Raw genomic sequence first — 18,668 nt, 5'->3', positions numbered from 1 at the left:
AAGAAGACTGATGTTCCCAGAAGGTAGTGAGGGGGAGAGAGGTTGGTGATATGTTAAAGAGGTAGTTAGGAGCCTGATCATATGTAACCTTATACCATTATGGTTAGGTTCATATATTATTCTATATGGAGTGGGAAGCATTTGAAGGGTTTTATTTATTTATTTAGATTTATTTTTAAGATTTTATTTATTTGACAGAGAGAGACACAGCGAGAGAGGGAACACAAGCAGGGGGAGTGGGAGAGGGAGAAGCAGGCTTCCCACGGAGCAGGGAGCCCGATGTAGGGCTCGATCCCAGGACCCTGGGACCATGACCTGAGCCGAAGGCAGATGCTTAACGACCGAGCCACCCAGGTGCCCCCATTTGAAGGGTTTTAAATAGGCATTCTAATCCAATTTATATTTCAGAAGGATCGCAGTCCATACTCGGAGGAATGGCTCATGGGGGAAGTGTGGGGCAAGACTATGGCACAAAGACAAGAAGAACTTCCAAGACCCAATGAAACCTGATGGAGGCCAAGTTCTGGGAGGGGTTCTCTAATACAGTCACATTTTCTTTATGTGAAAATTTCAGAAGTAAACTATTTTAACAGCAATTGGTTAGAACCAGTTTTTTCCCATACTAACTTATCAGGCTTTCCCTTGTTTTAGGTGGTATTGGAGTGGCTTCAGACATTTTTGGGAATCTGGCTGAGGTGAGATTGAGTTGAGGACACATTAAGTGAGATATATTTACGGGATTTATAGTGATTTCTATGTATAGTTAAGTTTCTGTTAGCTATTCCTAGTGTAGGAATTGCTTCCAGGACTGTTCCTTCCACCTACTAGGTCCACTCACCCAGCATTAAAATGTGAAACTGCACAAAACTAGCTTGGACATGTTCTATGGCCCTCAGTACTTAAGTATGTGGGTAGAAGAAGAGAATCAAGATTTGAGATCTTCAGAGTTGTGTCATATAATTAAGTAATTTGCCTGTTCTAGGTACCTCCTATCAGTGGAATGAATCATATGATGTTTGTCCTTTTGTGTCGGGCTTACTTCACTGTAGCCTATTTTCCAGGTTCATCCATGTTGTAGCTTGTCTCAGTATTTCATTCCTTTTTAAGGCTGAATGATGTTCTGTTATAGAGATATACCACATTGTGTTTATCCATTTACCAGTTGATGGACATTTGGGCTATTTCTGCCATTTAGCTATGATGAATAATGCTGCTATGAACATTCATGTACAAGTTTTTATAAAAATATGGTTTTGAATCTGAGACTTGAAGAATAAGAAAGAAATAGGCAAAGTTAGCTAATTTGTGGGAGTCAGGATCAGAAGTATAAGATAGTATAAGATAGGAGAAGTAGTCTGGGGCCAGATATTGCAGATCTTTGAAAGGAGTATAGATTTTATTCTAAGTATAATGTCAGAGCCACTGACTGAATAAGAGCTCCATGTCGACATGATCTAGTTTGTGTTTCAGTACTGTCTTTCTTGCTGCTGTGTAGTGAGTGGGTTGTAGAGGGCAGAACTAGTAAGGAAACCAGTTAGAAGACTATGGCAACAGTTCAGGTGAGGGTTGATAATAGCCTGGATTAAGGTTATGGTGGTGAATATTGAAATTTGTGACTGCATTCAAGATGTATTTACCGGTGATTGCCAGATGGCAGAGGGTGGGGGAGGGGCAACATGGGGGAAGGGGAGTGGGAAATACAGTCTTCCAGCTATGGAATGAATAAGTCACGGGAATAAAAGGCACAGCACAAGGAATATAGTCACTGGTACTGCAATAGCGTGTGCTGACAGATGGTAGATATGCCCGCGGCAAGCATAGCATAATGTTTAAACTAGTCAAATCACTACGTTGTACACCTGAAACTAATGTAACACTGTGTGTCAACTATGCTCAAAAAAATGAGTAAAAATGATGTATTTATCTCTTCCATCTGGTTTTTAAAAGATTGAGATATAATTGACATATAACATTGTGTAAGTTTAAGGTGTACAGTGTTTTGATTTGATATATTTTACATACTGCAATATGATTACCACCATAGCCTTAACTAACACCTCTGTCATGTCACATAATTATCATTTCTTTTTTTTGTGGTGAGTACGATGAAGACCTAGCCTCTTAGCAGTTTTGAAGTTAATAATGCAGTATTATTGACTATAATCACTATGCTGTTTATTAGCTCTCCAGGACTTATTTATCTACTAGTTGCAGGTTTGTACCCTTAAACAAAATCTCCCCAATTCCCTAACTGCCAGCTCCTGGTAAGCACCATTCAACTCTTTTTTTATGAGTTTGGCTTTTTCAGATTACACATATGAGTAATAGCATACAGAATTTGTCTTTCTCTGTCTGACATATTACACTTAGCATAATGCCCTCAAGGTGCCACCCAGGTAACAAATGGCAGGATGTCCTTCCATCTCATGGGTGAATGATATTCTATTGTATAGTATATATACCACATCTTCTTTTTTATTTGAAAGATTTTATTTTTTTTAAGAGAGAGAGAGAGAGTCGGGGCAGGAGCTGAGGGAGAGGGACAAGCAAACTCCGTGGTGAGCACAGAGCTCCACGCAGGGCTCAGTCCCACAACCCTGAGATCATGACCTGAGCCAAAATCAAGAGTCAGATGATTAGCCGATTGAGCCACCCAGATGCCCCTATATACCGCATCTTCTTTATGCATTTATCCATTGGCATTTTCCTGATTTCAAGTAGAATTAGCTTGTTGTAAAAATGTGGGAAACATGTAACTTCTTCAAAGTTATTTAAAAGTGACTCAATACTGTGCTGAGAAGTTGCAATGGAATTCTGAACCCTCCCTTTTCACTATGCTTCCACTATGCTTTCTGCTAATCCACATAACTTCTGATTGAAAACACACTCAGAACTTAATTTATTTAACCTATTGCTGTTTTGTGTGTTCATCTCCCACAGATACAGGCGAAAAGAGGATTGGACCAGCTAGTTTACCAGCTGGGGACCTGACCACAAGATGGCGAAGCATCTCTGCTGATGCAGATTATGCGAAAGGGTCCTTTTGGTTGACTGTAAGAGTAAGCTAAAGACAGAAGCAGATGCCTGGGTAGACAGTTTAAGAAACCACTGTGCTTTGGAGGAAAGGAAGAGATAACCTGGTGATAGACGTAGCTTTCCTGGCTGGAGATTGCAGGTCCCAGTTGGAAGAAAAATGAAGACTCTTACTGGACCTTTGCTCCTGTTCTTGTGGCTGCAGCTGGACTGTGAGTGGAAAGCTTTTGGGAACAGGGTGTCTTAGTACTAGAAGTCTGACAGGGGGACTGGCTTCTTCCAGACTTCTGAAGTTGCTGCAGCAAAAAAGAAATGCACACTCTGGAGAATGATGACCTGATGACTTTGTCTGACTTTTCTTTTTGCACAGGGATGAGTAAAGGAGAAGAGATACAGCAGCACCCTTCTTTCCTGACTATCTGGGAGGGAGCCAGCTTTGTTATCAACTGCACGTACACAGACAGTACCTCCGACTACTTCTTTTGGTACAAGCAAGAACCTGGAAAAGGCCTCCAGTTGCTTATATCCACTCTTTCAAATGTGGTCAAGAAACAAGAAAAAAGACTCACTGTCCTATTTAATAAAAAGGATAAACACCTTTCCCTGCAAGACACAGCCACCCATCCTGGGGACTCAGCCACCTACTTCTGTGCAACAAGAGCACAGTGGTCCCCAGGCACCTGCAGCCTGTCCCCAAACCTAAGACTGGGGTGGAAGCCCCACTCTTTTTCCTTTGTCACAAGCCTTCAAGTCAGAGATTTTGCCATATTCCATCTCAAATATATAAGCATTCTTTTTTTTAAAAAATATATATATAAACATTCTAAATGATCTTAAAGAAGGTCAGTTTCAGAATGACCCAGTGAGTGTCAGAACATTTGGAATGAACACTTAAGGGGAGTTAGTGATTTCTTAGTTAAATATCTGGGCTCTAAGGTTGACTTTATGGGTACTGTTCAAAGTTCTCCTTTACCAAGGACATCCTGGTGTCAATGTCAGGGAGTATACTTTTTGATGGAAAGATTTTTACCTTTTAATAATAGCATTTATTAACTTTTTCTGATTATAAAATATTAACTCCACATTATAGGAGGAAAACCAAAAGTATATATAAAATAGAAAGTCCGAACATAACGCTATCAACCAGATAAATCATGGCTAACATCTGGTATACCTTCTTCATTAAACTCTTGTTAAAGATTAGAAGCACACAAACTGGTATTTGGACTTACTTCCACTTAACATTATATCATAACCTGAGCATTCACATTGGTCAAATCTTATGAAATTGAACTTTTAATGGTTTTATGAGTGACTTTAGGTCACCATTTTATTTCTTCTTTAATCATTCCCTTATATTTGTGGGAATGATTAAATATTTTTCTTAACTCAGATGTTACCCTTTAAATAGATAGCTTTTTATATGTGGTAGCCAATAATAATAATACCAGTACCAATAATAGTAATAACTAGTACAAAGACAGTGGAAAAGCAAGGGATGGACTTGAATAAGAAAGACTTTGAATAAAACAAAAGAGGAATTCTAAGTTAATAGGGAAGAACAGGATTATCCTCAAATTTTGTTGTATCAGAGCTTCTCATACTTTCTCCTGAAGGATCCCTACAGAGGAGGAAGACCAAACATGACCTTTCCCTCTTTTTTTTTTTTTTTAAAGATTTTATTTATTTATTTGACAGACAGAGAGAGAGAGAGAGAACAAGCTGGGGGAGCAGCAGGCAGAGGGAGAGGCAGGCTTCCCGCTGAGCAGGGAGACCAAAGTGGGGCTTGATCCCAGGACCTGGGATCATGAACTGAGTGGAAGGCAGACACTTAACTGACTGAGCCACCCAGGCGCCCCAGAACTTTTCCTTCTTGAAATCTGGATGTGAGGGCACAGTCGCCAAAGTAGTCTGGTGAAAGTACAAAAAGTCCCATGTTGACTTTAAAATTTTTGAGTGATCATTTTTATTTTACTGCATTATACATCCATATCAATTTTAGTGCAACATAATCTTGTAAATAATTCACATATTCTCCGATTTTTCAGTAATAAAAATGCTCCCTGATAATGCATGATATTTATTACGTTTTGTCCTGAGGGCAAGAGTACTCTAACTTGAGAAGCACGAAGCTGACTATTTGAAAACAAAAAGTGTTGCAAAATCAGTAGGCATTCAGTAAATATTGGTTGAAGAAATAAATGAAGTACCTCACATGATGAAATAAATTCCAGAGAGATTAAAGTAATTAAATCACAAAGTTATTAGTAAAAAAAAGTAAATGCAGGTTAGTCAATAAACCGAAGGGAGAAGAATTTTCTAAACTTAAGAACAATGGAAGAAATCAAGGGAAAAAAATAGAAGATTTGATTACATAAATATTAAAAAACTAATTTATTATATGTAAAAATAACCAAAATTATATTCAAACTACAGTTTACTGTTAATTTGCTGCTAATCTCACAACAGATTAATAATTCTTCTGCATTATTTTTAAATGCTTAAAGAGGAAATCATTAATATCGAAATAGGTAAATATAAAGAAGATGTGATGAGGGAGTTTGCACAGAAAAAAAAACAGCAATTTAAAGACAGAATTTGAGCAGGATGCTGTGAAATAAATATACACTAGTGGGAGAGTAACTTTGTAAGTTATTTTGGAAAGTAATTAAAAAACATGACTTGAAATCTAAAAACAGATTAATTTCCTTGTAAAATCTGTCTTCAGGAAAACCCTCCATGCATATGAAAATAATTATGCACAAAGATATTTGGGAAGTTATTTATATTACCCCAAAATTGAAAATCAAAATGTCTAATCTTAAAGGGAAGGGCTTGGGGTGCCTGTGTGGCTCAGTCTGTTAAGCGTCTGACTCTTGCTTTCTGCTCAGGTCATGATCTCAGGGTCTTGGGATCGAGCCTTGTGTTGGGCTTCCTGCTCAGCGAGGAGTCTGCTTGTGGATTCTCTCTTTCCCTCTCCCTCTGCTCCTCCCCCTGCTCTCTCTCTCTCTCAAATAAATAAATAAAAAACCTTAAAAAAAAAGGGGGAAGGAATGAAACGAGAAGGAAGGAGAGAAAATGGCGTCCACGGATTACAGTACCTACAGCCAAGCGGCAGCCCGGCAGGGCTACAGTGCATACACTGCCCAACCCACTCAAGGATATGCACAGACCACTCAGGCATATGGGCAGCAAAGTTATGGAACCTATGGACAGCCCACTGATGTCAGCTATACCCAGGCTCAGACCACTGCGACCTATGGGCAGACCGCCTATGCAACTTCTTATGGACAGCCTCCCGCTGGTTATACTACTCCAGCTGCCCCCCCAGGCATACAGTCAGCCTGTCCAGGGGTACGGCACTGGCGCTTACGATACCACCACTGCTACGGTCACTACCACCCAGGCCTCCTATGCAGCTCAGTCTGCTTATGGCACTCAGCCTGCTTACCCAGCCTATGGGCAGCAGCCGGCAGCCACCGCACCTGCAAGACCGCAGGATGGTAACAAACCCGCTGAGACTAGTCAGCCTCAATCTAGCACAAGGGGTTACAACCAGCCCAGCCTAGGATATGGACAGAGTAACTACAGTTATCCCCAGGTACCTGGGAGCTACCCCATGCAGCCAGTCACAGCACCACCATCTTATCCTCCTACCAGCTACTCCTCTACACAGCCGACTAGTTATGATCAGAGCAGTTACTCTCAGCAGAACACCTATGGGCAGCCGAGCAGCTATGGACAGCAGAGTAGCTATGGTCAACAAAGCAGCTATGGGCAGCAGCCACCCACTAGTTATCCACCCCCAAACTGGATCCTACAGCCAGGCTCCAAGTCAATATAGCCAACAGAGCAGCAGCTACGGGCAGCGGAGTTCATTCCGACAGGACCACCCCAGTAGCATGGCTGTTTATGGGCAGGAGTCTGGAGGAGTTTCCGGACCAGGAGAGAACCGGAGCATGAGTGGCCCTGATAACCGGGGCAGGGGAAGAGGGGGATTTGATCGTGGAGGCATGAGCAGAGGTGGGCGGGGAGGAGGACGCGGTGGAATGGGCGCTGGAGAGCGAGGTGGCTTCAATAAGCCTGGTGGACCCATGGACGAAGGACCAGATCTTGATCTAGGCCCACCTGTAGATCCAGATGAAGACTCTGACAACAGTGCAATTTATGTGCAAGGCTTAAATGACAATGTGACTCTAGATGATCTGGCAGACTTCTTTAAGCAGTGTGGAGTTGTTAAGATGAACAAGAGAACCGGACAACCCATGATCCATATCTACTTGGACAAGGAAACAGGAAAGCCCAAAGGTGATGCTACAGTGTCCTATGAAGACCCACCAACTGCCAAGGCTGCCGTGGAGTGGTTTGATGGGAAAGATTTTCAAGGGAGCAAACTTAAGGTTTCTCTTGCTCGGAAGAAGCCTCCAATGAACAGCATGCGGGGTGGTATGCCTCCCCGTGAGGGCAGAGGGATGCCGCCGCCACTTGGTGGAGGTCCAGGCGGCCCAGGAGGTCCTGGGGGCCCCATGGGTCGCATGGGAGGCCGTGGAGGAGACAGAGGTGGCTTTCCCCCAAGAGGGCCCCGGGGTTCCCGAGGGAACCCATCCGGAGGAGGAAATGTCCAGCACCGAGCTGGAGACTGGCAGTGCCCCAATCCGGGGTGTGGAAACCAGAACTTCGCCTGGAGAACAGAATTAAACCAGTGTAAGGCCCCGAAGCCTGAAGGCTTCCTTCCACCACCCTTTCCACCCCCGGGTGGTGACCGTGGCAGAGGCGGCCCTGGTGGCATGCGCGGCGGAAGAGGCGGCCTCATGGACCGCGGTGGTCCCGGGGGGATGTTCAGAGGTGGCCGTGGTGGAGACAGAGGGGGCTTCCGTGGTGGCCACGGCATGGACCGAGGTGGCTTTGGTGGAGGAAGACGGGGCGGCCCTGGTGGGCCCCCTGGACCTTTGATGGAACAGATGGGAGGACGAAGAGGCGGGCGCGGAGGACCTGGAAAAATGGATAAAGGCGAGCACCGTCAGGAACACAGAGACCGGCCCTACTAGACGCAGAGACCCCGCAGAGCTGCATTGACTACCAGATTTATTTTTTAAACCAGAAAATGTTTTAAATTTATAATTCCATATTTATAATGTTGGCCACAACATTATGATTATTCCTTGTCTGTACTTTAGTATTTTTCACCATTTGTGAAGAAACATTAAAACAATTTAAATGGTAAAAAAAAAGGGGGGGGGAGGGCTTAGTCACCCAAATGGAATATTATATAGCAAATAAATGGTATTTATAAAGAGACTCTATAATGGTTATCAAGATATGAACTGGTGTGATTGCTACTTAATATTGCTATGTAGGGAAAATAGGAACAGCACAAAGGTTGGAAAGTAATACACCAAGATATTGATAATGTATATCCTTGCTTAACAAGCTAAGTAGTGATTTTTCTCTTTTCATTCTCTTTTCTAAAATATAGGTCTTAGTTGATTTAAGGTATCTCTAATCCATCATTTTCTGCAAATTCTCTAAAATCCCTCCTAGCTTTGAAGCTCAGTGAGCCCTGGTTCAGTCACTATGGGTCACAATGAGAGGGTATTGTATCCCTTTTCTTAGAGTGATAGTTCCCATTTACTGCGTTCTTACTGTGCATGACGTGCGTACAAAGTGTTTTATGTATATTAGTCAATCCATGTCTCCTCATAACATCCTGATGATATTTCTGTTTTACACACAAAGAAATTGGTACTTGAAGACATTAAGTAGCTTGCCCAAGCTCAGGCAGAGATTAAATGCAAGAGTGAGTTTCAGAGCCCGGACAGCTTGAGACTGGAACACACTCCACACTGTCTATCAACCTCTCTCTCCAAATTACTCTTGTGGACAAGCAGCCAGGTTAAATGTATAGAATTTTTATAATATTACTTACCTGCTGAAAAGCCTCTGTAGGTTTTTTTTTTTTTGCTAATAAATAACCTATAAACAAATTCAAGCATTCAAAATCTTCTGCTTTCTAGACCCAAACTCTCCTTCCAGCTTTATTTCTCAGCATACCCTAGCCCATTCTCTTCTTTCTTCCTTCCATGCATTCATTTTCCTGCCTGTCTGTCCATCTATCCATCCCTCTTTCATTTAGGCCACAGGATGGCCTAAATGTATTTGAGGAAGTGACAATACACCCACTTTGGCATTAACGAAGTAGGAAAGATATTCTGATATATGCAATCAGAGGACTGTTGTATTTTAAAAAATAATTGACCTTTCAGGGAGCATGGTTTTGCATGAACTGGGAAACTTCCCTGATTTGAGTTTCTGTTGGATTTAAAGTGAGTATTTATTACACTATCTCAACAAGATCAAGAAGAAAGACCTTTTGAAGTCAAAGTGATAATTTTCTTGCCTGTGGGAAGGCCAGGAGGAGTGAGGAGAGGAGGTTCACTGCCTGGATCTGAGCAAGTTCCCTAGAATTCAGCCATGCACTCTCCTGTGCTTTACATTAATCTACGGCTGGTGACATCCTCCGGCAACCGTTAGAAACAACAGTATAGTTTGGGTGGTGGAATGGAGACCTTGGGAAACGTGATCATTTGTCCTGTATCAAACCTTAATACTGCAAATTCCCTTTTCTGGACTGAGGCAAGCATTCATCTAGTCCTGCTACTTAAAGTAGAGGCATCAACATGGCCAGGAAGCTTGTTAGAAATATAGACTATCCAGTCCCACTGGAGACCTAACTGTTGGGGCCACGGGCTGGCTGCCCCAAGGTGGGCTACTTTGGCATGAAGATTATTTTGAGTTAAAAAGCAATCAAAAACCAGCAGATTCAGGAAAAGCTCTTTACCTCTCCCCAACCCCGCCCCCCAACAACTGCCTAAAAAGAATTTAGATAGAGGACCTGCTCCAGGAAGACCGCTATCACCGTCACTAACTACATTATACTATGAACTATGTATGGTAGACAGGGAGGAACTTAACAAAGCCTGTCTGATCAAAGTGCTCTATGGCCCATTGTCTCTGAGACGTCCAGCAAACATTTGCTTGTCAAATATTTACTTTTCATCTTCCTGTCAATTACTTTCCTTCCCTTTGAAGTCCCAGACCCCTGCCCCCTTCTCCTTAGTTCGGAATGACATATATACCTCATTTTGCCTGTCTTTGGAATGTTCATGTCTGCGAGGATTCCCCATCATAAGTACGACATCAGATTTGCTTTACTCTTATTAATCTGTCTCATGACCATTTGATTCTTAGTCTGTCTAGAAGGACCTTGTAGGGAACAGGATATTCTTGCTCCCTGACATAATGAAAAAGAATCTGTGTTTTAGCAAAATCCCTAGGTAATTTGTACACAGGGTGAGAAGCACTGCTCTAGAGCACATTTTGTTATTGTAAAAACCTTCTGAACACAAGATGGCGCTGTTTCCTATCTATTTGGATCCTTCCTCAGCTTTGAAACAGTTCACTTTCAAGTTGGATTAGGTCGGCGAGTGTCTGTAGAGGGCCAACCAAGCTTGTCACTGATTGGGTAGAAAGCAGAGACTTCCTCCCACAGAAGAGCCCCAGTGACACCCACCAAACTAGAGGGAATGACTTTTTGATTGAAGAGACTGGGTCCACATACCAGGCCACAGTTGGGGAGAAGAATGAAGCTGTTCCTGGGAGTTATTTTGGTGATTTTGTGGCTTCCAGTGGACTGTGAGTTGGAGGCTTCCTGGTGATGAGGACAAAGAGATCCAGGGACCCAGCCCACAGGATGGAGGGAGAGGGCCAAGATCCATTCTGCTTCATCTTTCGTTATATCTGGGGTTGTGGAAAGAAAATATGACACTTTTTTAAAGATTTATTTATTTTAGAGAGAGAGCGAGAGCACGCACACACGTGTGAGTGAGCCAGGGGAAGGGCAGAGGGAGAGAGAATCTTAAAGCAAACTCCTGACTGAGCGCTGAGCTGAGCACAGGGCCTGATCCCAGGACGCTGAGATTATGACCGAAGCTGAAATCAAGAGTTGGCTGCTCAACCGACTGGGCGGGCCACCCAGGCACCCTGAAAATATGACTCTTAAGGAGTGTCAGTGTAGTGACTAAACCTTCTGTTTCTGGTATTGTGTTTCTGCCTAGGGGTAAGCAGCCAAAAGTTGGAACAGAATCCACAGTCCCTGAGCATCCAGGAGGGTGAGAAGGCTGTGCTGACCTGTGACTGTACGAATTACTCTCCAGAGGTCTTCCAGTGGTACCGACAAAATCTGGGAAGAAGGCTTGTCTTCTTGCAACTAATACGTGAAAATGAGGGTGAAAAACAGACAGGAAGACTGAGGGCCACCTTTGACAAGACCATCAAACAGAGTTCCTTATATATCACGAAATCCCAGCCTGCAGACTCAGCCACCTACGTCTGTGCTGCTGACACACAGCAGGACCCTGCTACCTGCTTCCTGCACCCAAACTCTGCCAGCAACCTGGTCAATAGAGCTGTGGGCTGTGCTGACCTCGAGGGCTTGCCCCGGCTCCAGGCATGATAAGTGGGGGCCCCTTGAAAGGATTAAAGGGTGTGAGCCAGAGCCCTGGATTGACCACGAGCAGGGGGGATCTATCTCGCAGCCTCTTGATTCTCTCACTGCTGATACAACTCTGTGACTTTGAGCAACTCATGAGATTCACAGGTCTCAGTTGCCTCATCGGAACATGAAGGGCTTAACACATGATTCTCAAGTTTGTCTCAGCTCTGAACAGAGTCTAATCTTTCATGAAAAAAAAATATGCCCTGAAGAATGCCAGAGAGTAAGAAAAGAGGATTTACGCACACGCATGTGTGTGTGTGTGTGTGTGTGTGTGTGTGTGTGTGTGTGTTTAAGGATAATTAATTCTGCCCAGTTTTTGTGACTAGGCCAGAACAGCCTGAGACATATACAGGTTTAAACATATTCCTTTTAAACATTGAATGTATATTCCTCTGCATAAAGAACAAGAACAAACAAAAACAAAACCAGTCTAAACATTCCTGGGACCCTTCTAAACTGAACCCCAAATAATGATGATGATGGTAAGAATAAAAAATTGACCTCTGTTAAAAAACAAAATTCAACCAAGTAAAATTGAAGATCTAATTGGCTTTGTTAAATGATTCTTGCATTGAGCAGTATTCTATTCAGGAAGCAGAGGGGAGCTCCGCAGAGCTGCAGGAAAGGAAATGTTTTTAAAGGTAGAGAGAAGGCATTAAAAAAAAAGAAGAAGAATTAATTAGCAAGGAATGCAGCATTTAGGCAAGTTTGCCCTCCTAAGGAGGGAGGGGTCTTTCAGGAGACTGCCTCTAGGAAATTCCACGTTGGCTGGTTAAAGGTCCATTCCTGAGGGGTTTGAAACTGTAGTTAGGTTAGTTATTAAATCTTGGTTTACTGATTTGGGGTCTTAATTGTCTCCTTTATGGCCATGCGGTTTTCTTTTTAACGCCTATATTCTTTGTTATTACTCATCTTGTGAAGGAAGAACCAGACTATACTGCGCAACATGCCATAAGTCATGAGCACCACAGAGATGGATTTAGTGATGTAAGAAAGACATTAGGGTTTGAAGCCAATGGCCAAGAAAGAATTCTTGAGATGTTTTTGGTGCAAAAAGGTGGTTTTATTAAAGAACAGGGATAGGGCCCTGTGGGCAGAAAGAGCTGCACTGGGGTCAGGAGGAGCGGCCCATGATACATTTTGAAGTTGGGAGGGGGTTAGGGCTAGCATAAGTCTCCAAGGAGTTTGGACGCAAGGTTTCCAGGACATTGAGGGGGGCTAGCTATTGTTAGGAAAAGGTCATTTATTATCGTCTAGTAAAACCTTAGTCATGACACCCTTCTGATGTATATCGGTGGGCCATATGCTTGGGCGATGACTGCTGACATGTATCTTGGGGAGTAGAGATAAAGGAAGTTTCCAAAAGAATTTTTATATGTTAAAATAGACTTACAGAATCCTGGGGGTCAGGCTAAGATTGCCTTTAACCCTTAGCAAAGTATCAAGAGAGAGGCAGCTGAGTTCCTAGAGGAATGTCACTCTGACTGTTTCAAGGACTTGTCAATGGGCTGTAAGTCATAAGGACATTTAATAGTTTTTCTTCTGCCTTTGTTTCCCACATCATTTAGAACCTTTGTTTACTCTGTGTGTGGTGTCAGTGAGTGTGTCTATGTATAACTTTTTAACAGAGGGAACTTGCACCTTCTCATACTTGACATGGGTTCTGAGTTGAGGACTTCTCTATTTTTTTTAACCCAGCACTGCCATTTCTATTGAAAGGAGCAGAATAAAGCTCTAGAAACTCTTTATCAATAGAGAAAGTAGCAACTTTAATCTTCACACTCACCGTGTCACCCCTGTTTACCGTGCTTTGCCTGAAAACCTCCCATAACTAGCATATCCCTCACCCCCACCCCTATTTTTTTTTTTTTGTCTTTAGCTGAAGATGGTGTTTAAGGTGATGGCTTGGGCCATTTCTGGAAGTTCTTCAGTTTTCCTGAGTGAGTCCCATTGATGAGGGAGCAGAAGGAAAGCCGAGGTCAAAGCAGGAGCTGACACCCTGCAACCTCCCGGCCCCCCCCACACCTGGGTGGGATATGTGTGACATCCATCCAGGAAATTTCCAAATATCTCCGTGTGAATGCTTTGCTAGAGGGAAAAACAACCTTAGCTTGATAATAGCAAGGCCTCCAGTATCCTGTAAATCTTCTTTAGCATATGAAAATCCTTTTGGACACCTCCCTTTTCCCTTAAGCTCCCCCAACCCATAGTATAAAATCAGCCACTCCTCACAACCTCAGGGCAACAGCTCTTTCTGCCCCCAGGTCCTGTCCCCGCGCTTTAATAAAATCACCTTTTTGCACCAAAGACGTCTCAAGAATTCTTTTTGGTCGCCAGCAACAGACCTCACCAACATTCCAAAAGGACATCACCATGAATACAGGAAGGGTACATGCCGTCAAACTTCTGTTTGTTTTTCTTCTGTTACGCTGTCTTTTGTTATGGGGGAGGGGAATGTGTCAGTCAAGAACCTAGAAGAGTAGAAGAAAAATTATTCCTCCCCACATTACCAGTCTGTCATTCATATATTACCTCCTTTTTGGATTCATTTTCAGTTTATTTATTAGCAAAAGGGACAGACAGACGTCATGGCATATACAGTTACTAATATTAAATAAAGAAAATTCAACCAAGTAAATTTGAAGATCTAATTGGCTTTATTAAGTAAGTCATGAATCCAGCAGCATTCCACCTAACAAGTAAATGAAAGTTCCCAGGAACTGTACAAAATGGAATGTTTTAATATGAAGGAGGGTGGGGCAGAAAGTTATTAACATAAGAAAAGAAAGGATCGTTTTAGGCAAGGTCACCTTAGGGGGAAGGGCATATTTGGAGGAGAATAAAGGAAGAAAATGAGAACACGAGAAAAAGAATTTGAGGGCTAGAATATACATTAGCAGTCAACCAGTCCGAATCCTTAATCTTAATCACAACCAATATAATAGAGAATGCTAGGAACATTCGGAAGCTAGGAAATAATTGGCTCTGAGGGCTGGCATCTGGGATTTGTTACAAGAGACCCAATGCATTTAACCTGGTTAGACTTCTTGAAAATTCATAAGCCTCCTGAAATTGAACATAGGGGTTGCATTATTAAGGCATATGTGTTATTTGGGAGGAGTTTTCACTGCATTTTTAAAAGGTGTCAATGAGCCACAAAAGATTCAGATAATTTGGGTGAGAGTAAAAGTCATGTCAGGAAATGGGGCTGAGAGAAGGATGGGGAATCAGTCAGCAGCTCGGGACAGGGACGGGGAGGGAGCTCAGAAATTATTGAATGTAAAAGAATTACATTAGAATTAAGTAAATAGGGGTGCCTGGATGGCTCAGTTGGTTAAGCGTCTGACTCTTGGTCTCAGCTCTGGTCTTGATCTCAGAGTCTTGATGTCAGGGTCGTGAGTTCAGGTCCTGCATTGGGCTGCATGCTGGGCATGGAGCCTACTTTAGGAAAAAAAAAAAAAGGAATTAAGTAAATAGTTTTCTCTCATGAGGAACTGGCATATTTCCCCCTTTATAATACATAGGAGTGTAAGTTACAATAGCAGTACAGCATTTAAAAGGATGGGCATGGGAGTCTAACACATCACTGTTCAAATCCTAATGGACCAGCTCTGTAGTCTTGGACAAATATCTCAAGCTCTCTGAGTATCAATTTCCTCTTCTGTAAAAGGCTAGTAATTAGAAGGACCTCATAAGATTATTGTTAGTAAACTTAGCAATTTAGTAATTCTAAGAATAAATGTACAAACATACATCAGGGCCCTGATTTATTGTTCGATTTATGTTCCAATCAACTCCAATAGTAGCAAGTACACTAGCATATTAGGTATTCAATAGATACTTGTTTTTATGGTTGGTTTTCTCATTTCCTCCAGGAAGTCCAATCTTAAATTTCCTGCAATGGGCATTAAATTTACCCTTTCATGTTTCTATCTCATTAATCTTATTGCAAATCACCTCAAAATCTACTTAAAATAAGTCAGTATGTAAGTCTGTATTTCATGACCCAGAATCATTAACAAATATCACTGGGCACCTGCTATGTGCCAGGTACCGTTATATACAATAGGGATACATCGGTGAATAAATCAGACAAAAATTTCTGCCCTTGTGGACCTTATATTCTGTTGAGGAGGACAGATAATTTTTTAAAAAGTGGTAAATAATAAATCACATAATATATTAGAAACACTAAGTGCTATGGAAAAAATAATGCAGGGAATTGGAGATTAGAAATGTTGAGGTGGGGTCAACTCCAGTTGTAACTTTAAATATGAAGAAGGGATTATAATTGTCTTCACTGAATAAATACATGAAGGAAGTGGGGAAGGAAGGCACAAAATTATCCAGGAGAGCAGTTCAGGCAGATGGAACAACCAGTACAAAGGCCTTGAGGTAGGAGCCCAGTGTGGCTGGAGGGCCATCCTCCAGTGGGAGAGGGGTGAGAGATTGGACCACTAAAGTAACAAAGGCCAGACCAGGTAGGGCGATAGGCTATATGGTGCTGAGAATAAACTCTTGGGAGTTCAGAGCAAAAGTTAAGCTATTGCCATAATCTAGGCCAGATGATGGTCATTTGGGCCAAGGTGGTAGCTGTGGAGTTGCTGAGAAGTAAACAAATTTCTGACTATGTTTTGAAAGTAGACCCAACGACATTAGCGGACATATTGGATGAGTATATGGGGGAAAAAAAATCAAGGATGCCTCCAAAGTTTTTGACCTAAACCAATAGAAAGATGGGCTTGCCATTAAGAGACATGAGGAAGGTCGAGTAGACTTCAGATTGAGTAGGCTTGTGGGGACAAGGCCAGAGGTGGGGGAAGTCACAGGTTAGCTGTGACGTGTAGAGTTGGAGATGTGCTGGCTTTTGCAAATACAAGTCTGGAGTCCAGGGGAGAGGGCCAGGCTAACATACAAAACTGAAAGTCATCCGTTTATGGATGGTAACAGACACGAGAGAGTGCAGGTGTGCGAGGTCTATAAACACTTGAACATTTTTGTTTTGATTGGGATAACACTTGAAAAATATCATTTTAAGGGCTGCCTGGGTGGCTCTGTCAGTTAAGTGTCCAACTCTTTGATTGCAGCTCAGGTCAAGATCTTGGGGTTGTGAGATTGCCTCCCGCCTCTGCTTCGATGCTCAGCAGGGAGTCTGCTTGAGATTTTCTCCTTTCCTTCTCCCTCTGCACACCCCCGTCAAATAAATAAAAATTAAAAAAAGAAAAATATCATTTTAAAAGAGGATACTTTGGATCATTTGAATGACTGCAGTGTACTAGGGTCGTGTCATGCAATTCTAATACCCTAAGGTGGGTATAATTGTGTGACATCAACTGAGGGCCAAATATCTTACTGCATTATACAGATGGTTTTGCAGTAGTAAGAACAGAGAAAAATGGTAGGAAAGTTGAGGTGTTATATGTTATATGATAGTATAAGCAGGCTAAATTTAGAAAAAATCAAGTGGTTGTAGCTCCAATGGTCACAGTATAAGCAGTTTTGGCATATATGTAAATTGTTATGATATAGTCTAATAACCACCTGCAATGGTTTATTATTAGAAAGAGAACATAAATATGTAATGAAGGCTTTAGCATTTAGTTAAACTTAAAAAAATTTTCAGTATTGTGTTTTCGGGGTGCTTCATTACAGAGAATGAGCCATCTTCTTAAGGGCTCCAAATTTAAAAATGAGTTTAAGATGGAAAAATATGACAAAGTTAATGACAACGAAGCAAACAATTATCTGTTATGCTAAAAATTAAAATTAGTAAGTTAAAGATAAAACGTGAATATAAATTTTACACTATAAATACCCAACGTTAATGACATCACTTTAATGTGCAGGGAAAGCCACAAGAGGGCACTCCATCCCTCAGATGTGGTTAATTCCCTCAGTCCCGTGACTGTTTCACGCTCATTGGCCTTATTTCTCTGTGCATGTTGTGTTCTCTTTTCAGTTGCAAGCTGCTGTAGGGCAGGAAGGTGCTCTTTCCAAAAGAATGAAGATTGTCTAGAAGATCCTATCCGGAATCCAGAATCAGACTAGAGGAGCACCCTATCAGCTTTGTTATATTTGGGGGTACAAGGTCATTTTTCTCTTCCCAGAGTTCAAACAGCCATGCTTTCTGCTTTTTGCTCAATGCTTGTGGTGGTCCTGCTAGTAATTCTCAGTGAGTAATGTTTCATTTTTTTAAATCTATTTTTTATTACGTTTTTAATTTTAATTCCAATATAGTTAACATACAGTGTTATATTAGTTTCAGGTGTACAACATAATGATGCAACAATTTTATACGTTACTCAGTGCTTATCATGATAAGGGGACTCTTAATGCCCATCACCTGTTTGTCCCATTCCCTGCCCCCCTCCCCTCTCCTCTGGTAGCCCTCTGTTCTCTATAGTTAAGAGTCTGTTTTATGGTTTGTCTTTCTCTCTCTTTTTTTCCCTTTGTTCATTTATTTTGCTTCTTAATTCTACAAATGAGTGTAATCGTATGGTATTTGTCTTTTTCTGACTGGCTTATTTCACTTAGCATTATGCTGTTGCAAATGACAAGATTTCATTCTTCTTTATGGCTGAGTAACATACCATTGTGTATATATGCACCACATTTTATCTTCATCTATTGATGGACACTTGGGTTGCTTCTATAATTTGGCTATTGTAGATAGTACTGCAATAAACATAGGGGTGCATATATCCTTTTGAATTAGTGCTTTCATATTCTTTGAGTAAATACCCAGTACTGTGATTACTGGGTCATAGGCTAGTTCTATTTTTAATTTTTGGAGGAATCTCTGTAGTAATGTTTCATTTTTTTAAATGATTTTCTTTTCCTAGGTCTGGGTGATGATACCTAGCTTAATTTCCTCACTGGGGACTGTCCTTTTATTCATAAATTCCTAAATAACAAAATTTTCATTATTTTTGGAGGGACCAGTGGAGACACAGTGACCCAGACAGAAGGCCCTGTTACCCTCTGTGAGGGGACACCGCTGACCCTGAACTGCACCTACGAGAGCAGCTACTCAGTTGTTGTTTTCTGGTATGTCCAGTACCAAAACAAAGAACCTGAGCTC

General features: G+C 41.9%; 1 long non-coding RNA gene and 1 pseudogene across 1 annotated transcript; both read left to right on the top strand.

Annotated features, from left to right (window-relative positions):
- The first annotated feature begins 346 nt into the window (after positions 1-346).
- On the top strand, positions 347-3,806 carry LOC114202135 (uncharacterized). The gene is made up of 3 exons (XR_003607760.2): positions 347-695; positions 2,941-3,245; positions 3,404-3,806. It is a non-coding gene; the product is annotated as an uncharacterized LOC114202135 (long non-coding RNA).
- Positions 3,807-6,096: 2,290 nt separating this feature from the next.
- Positions 6,097-8,239, top strand: LOC114202131 (RNA-binding protein EWS pseudogene; annotated as a pseudogene).
- Positions 8,240-18,668: the final 10,429 nt, after the last annotated feature.

Source organism: Eumetopias jubatus, unplaced genomic scaffold, assembly GCF_037043125.1.
Source record: "Eumetopias jubatus isolate StellerSeaLion01/CBP00866 unplaced genomic scaffold, mEumJub1_p1.0 scaffold_7, whole genome shotgun sequence".
In the NCBI taxonomy this organism is placed as follows: domain Eukaryota; kingdom Metazoa; phylum Chordata; class Mammalia; order Carnivora; family Otariidae; genus Eumetopias; species Eumetopias jubatus.
This window is presented reverse-complemented; position numbering and strand designations above follow the sequence as displayed.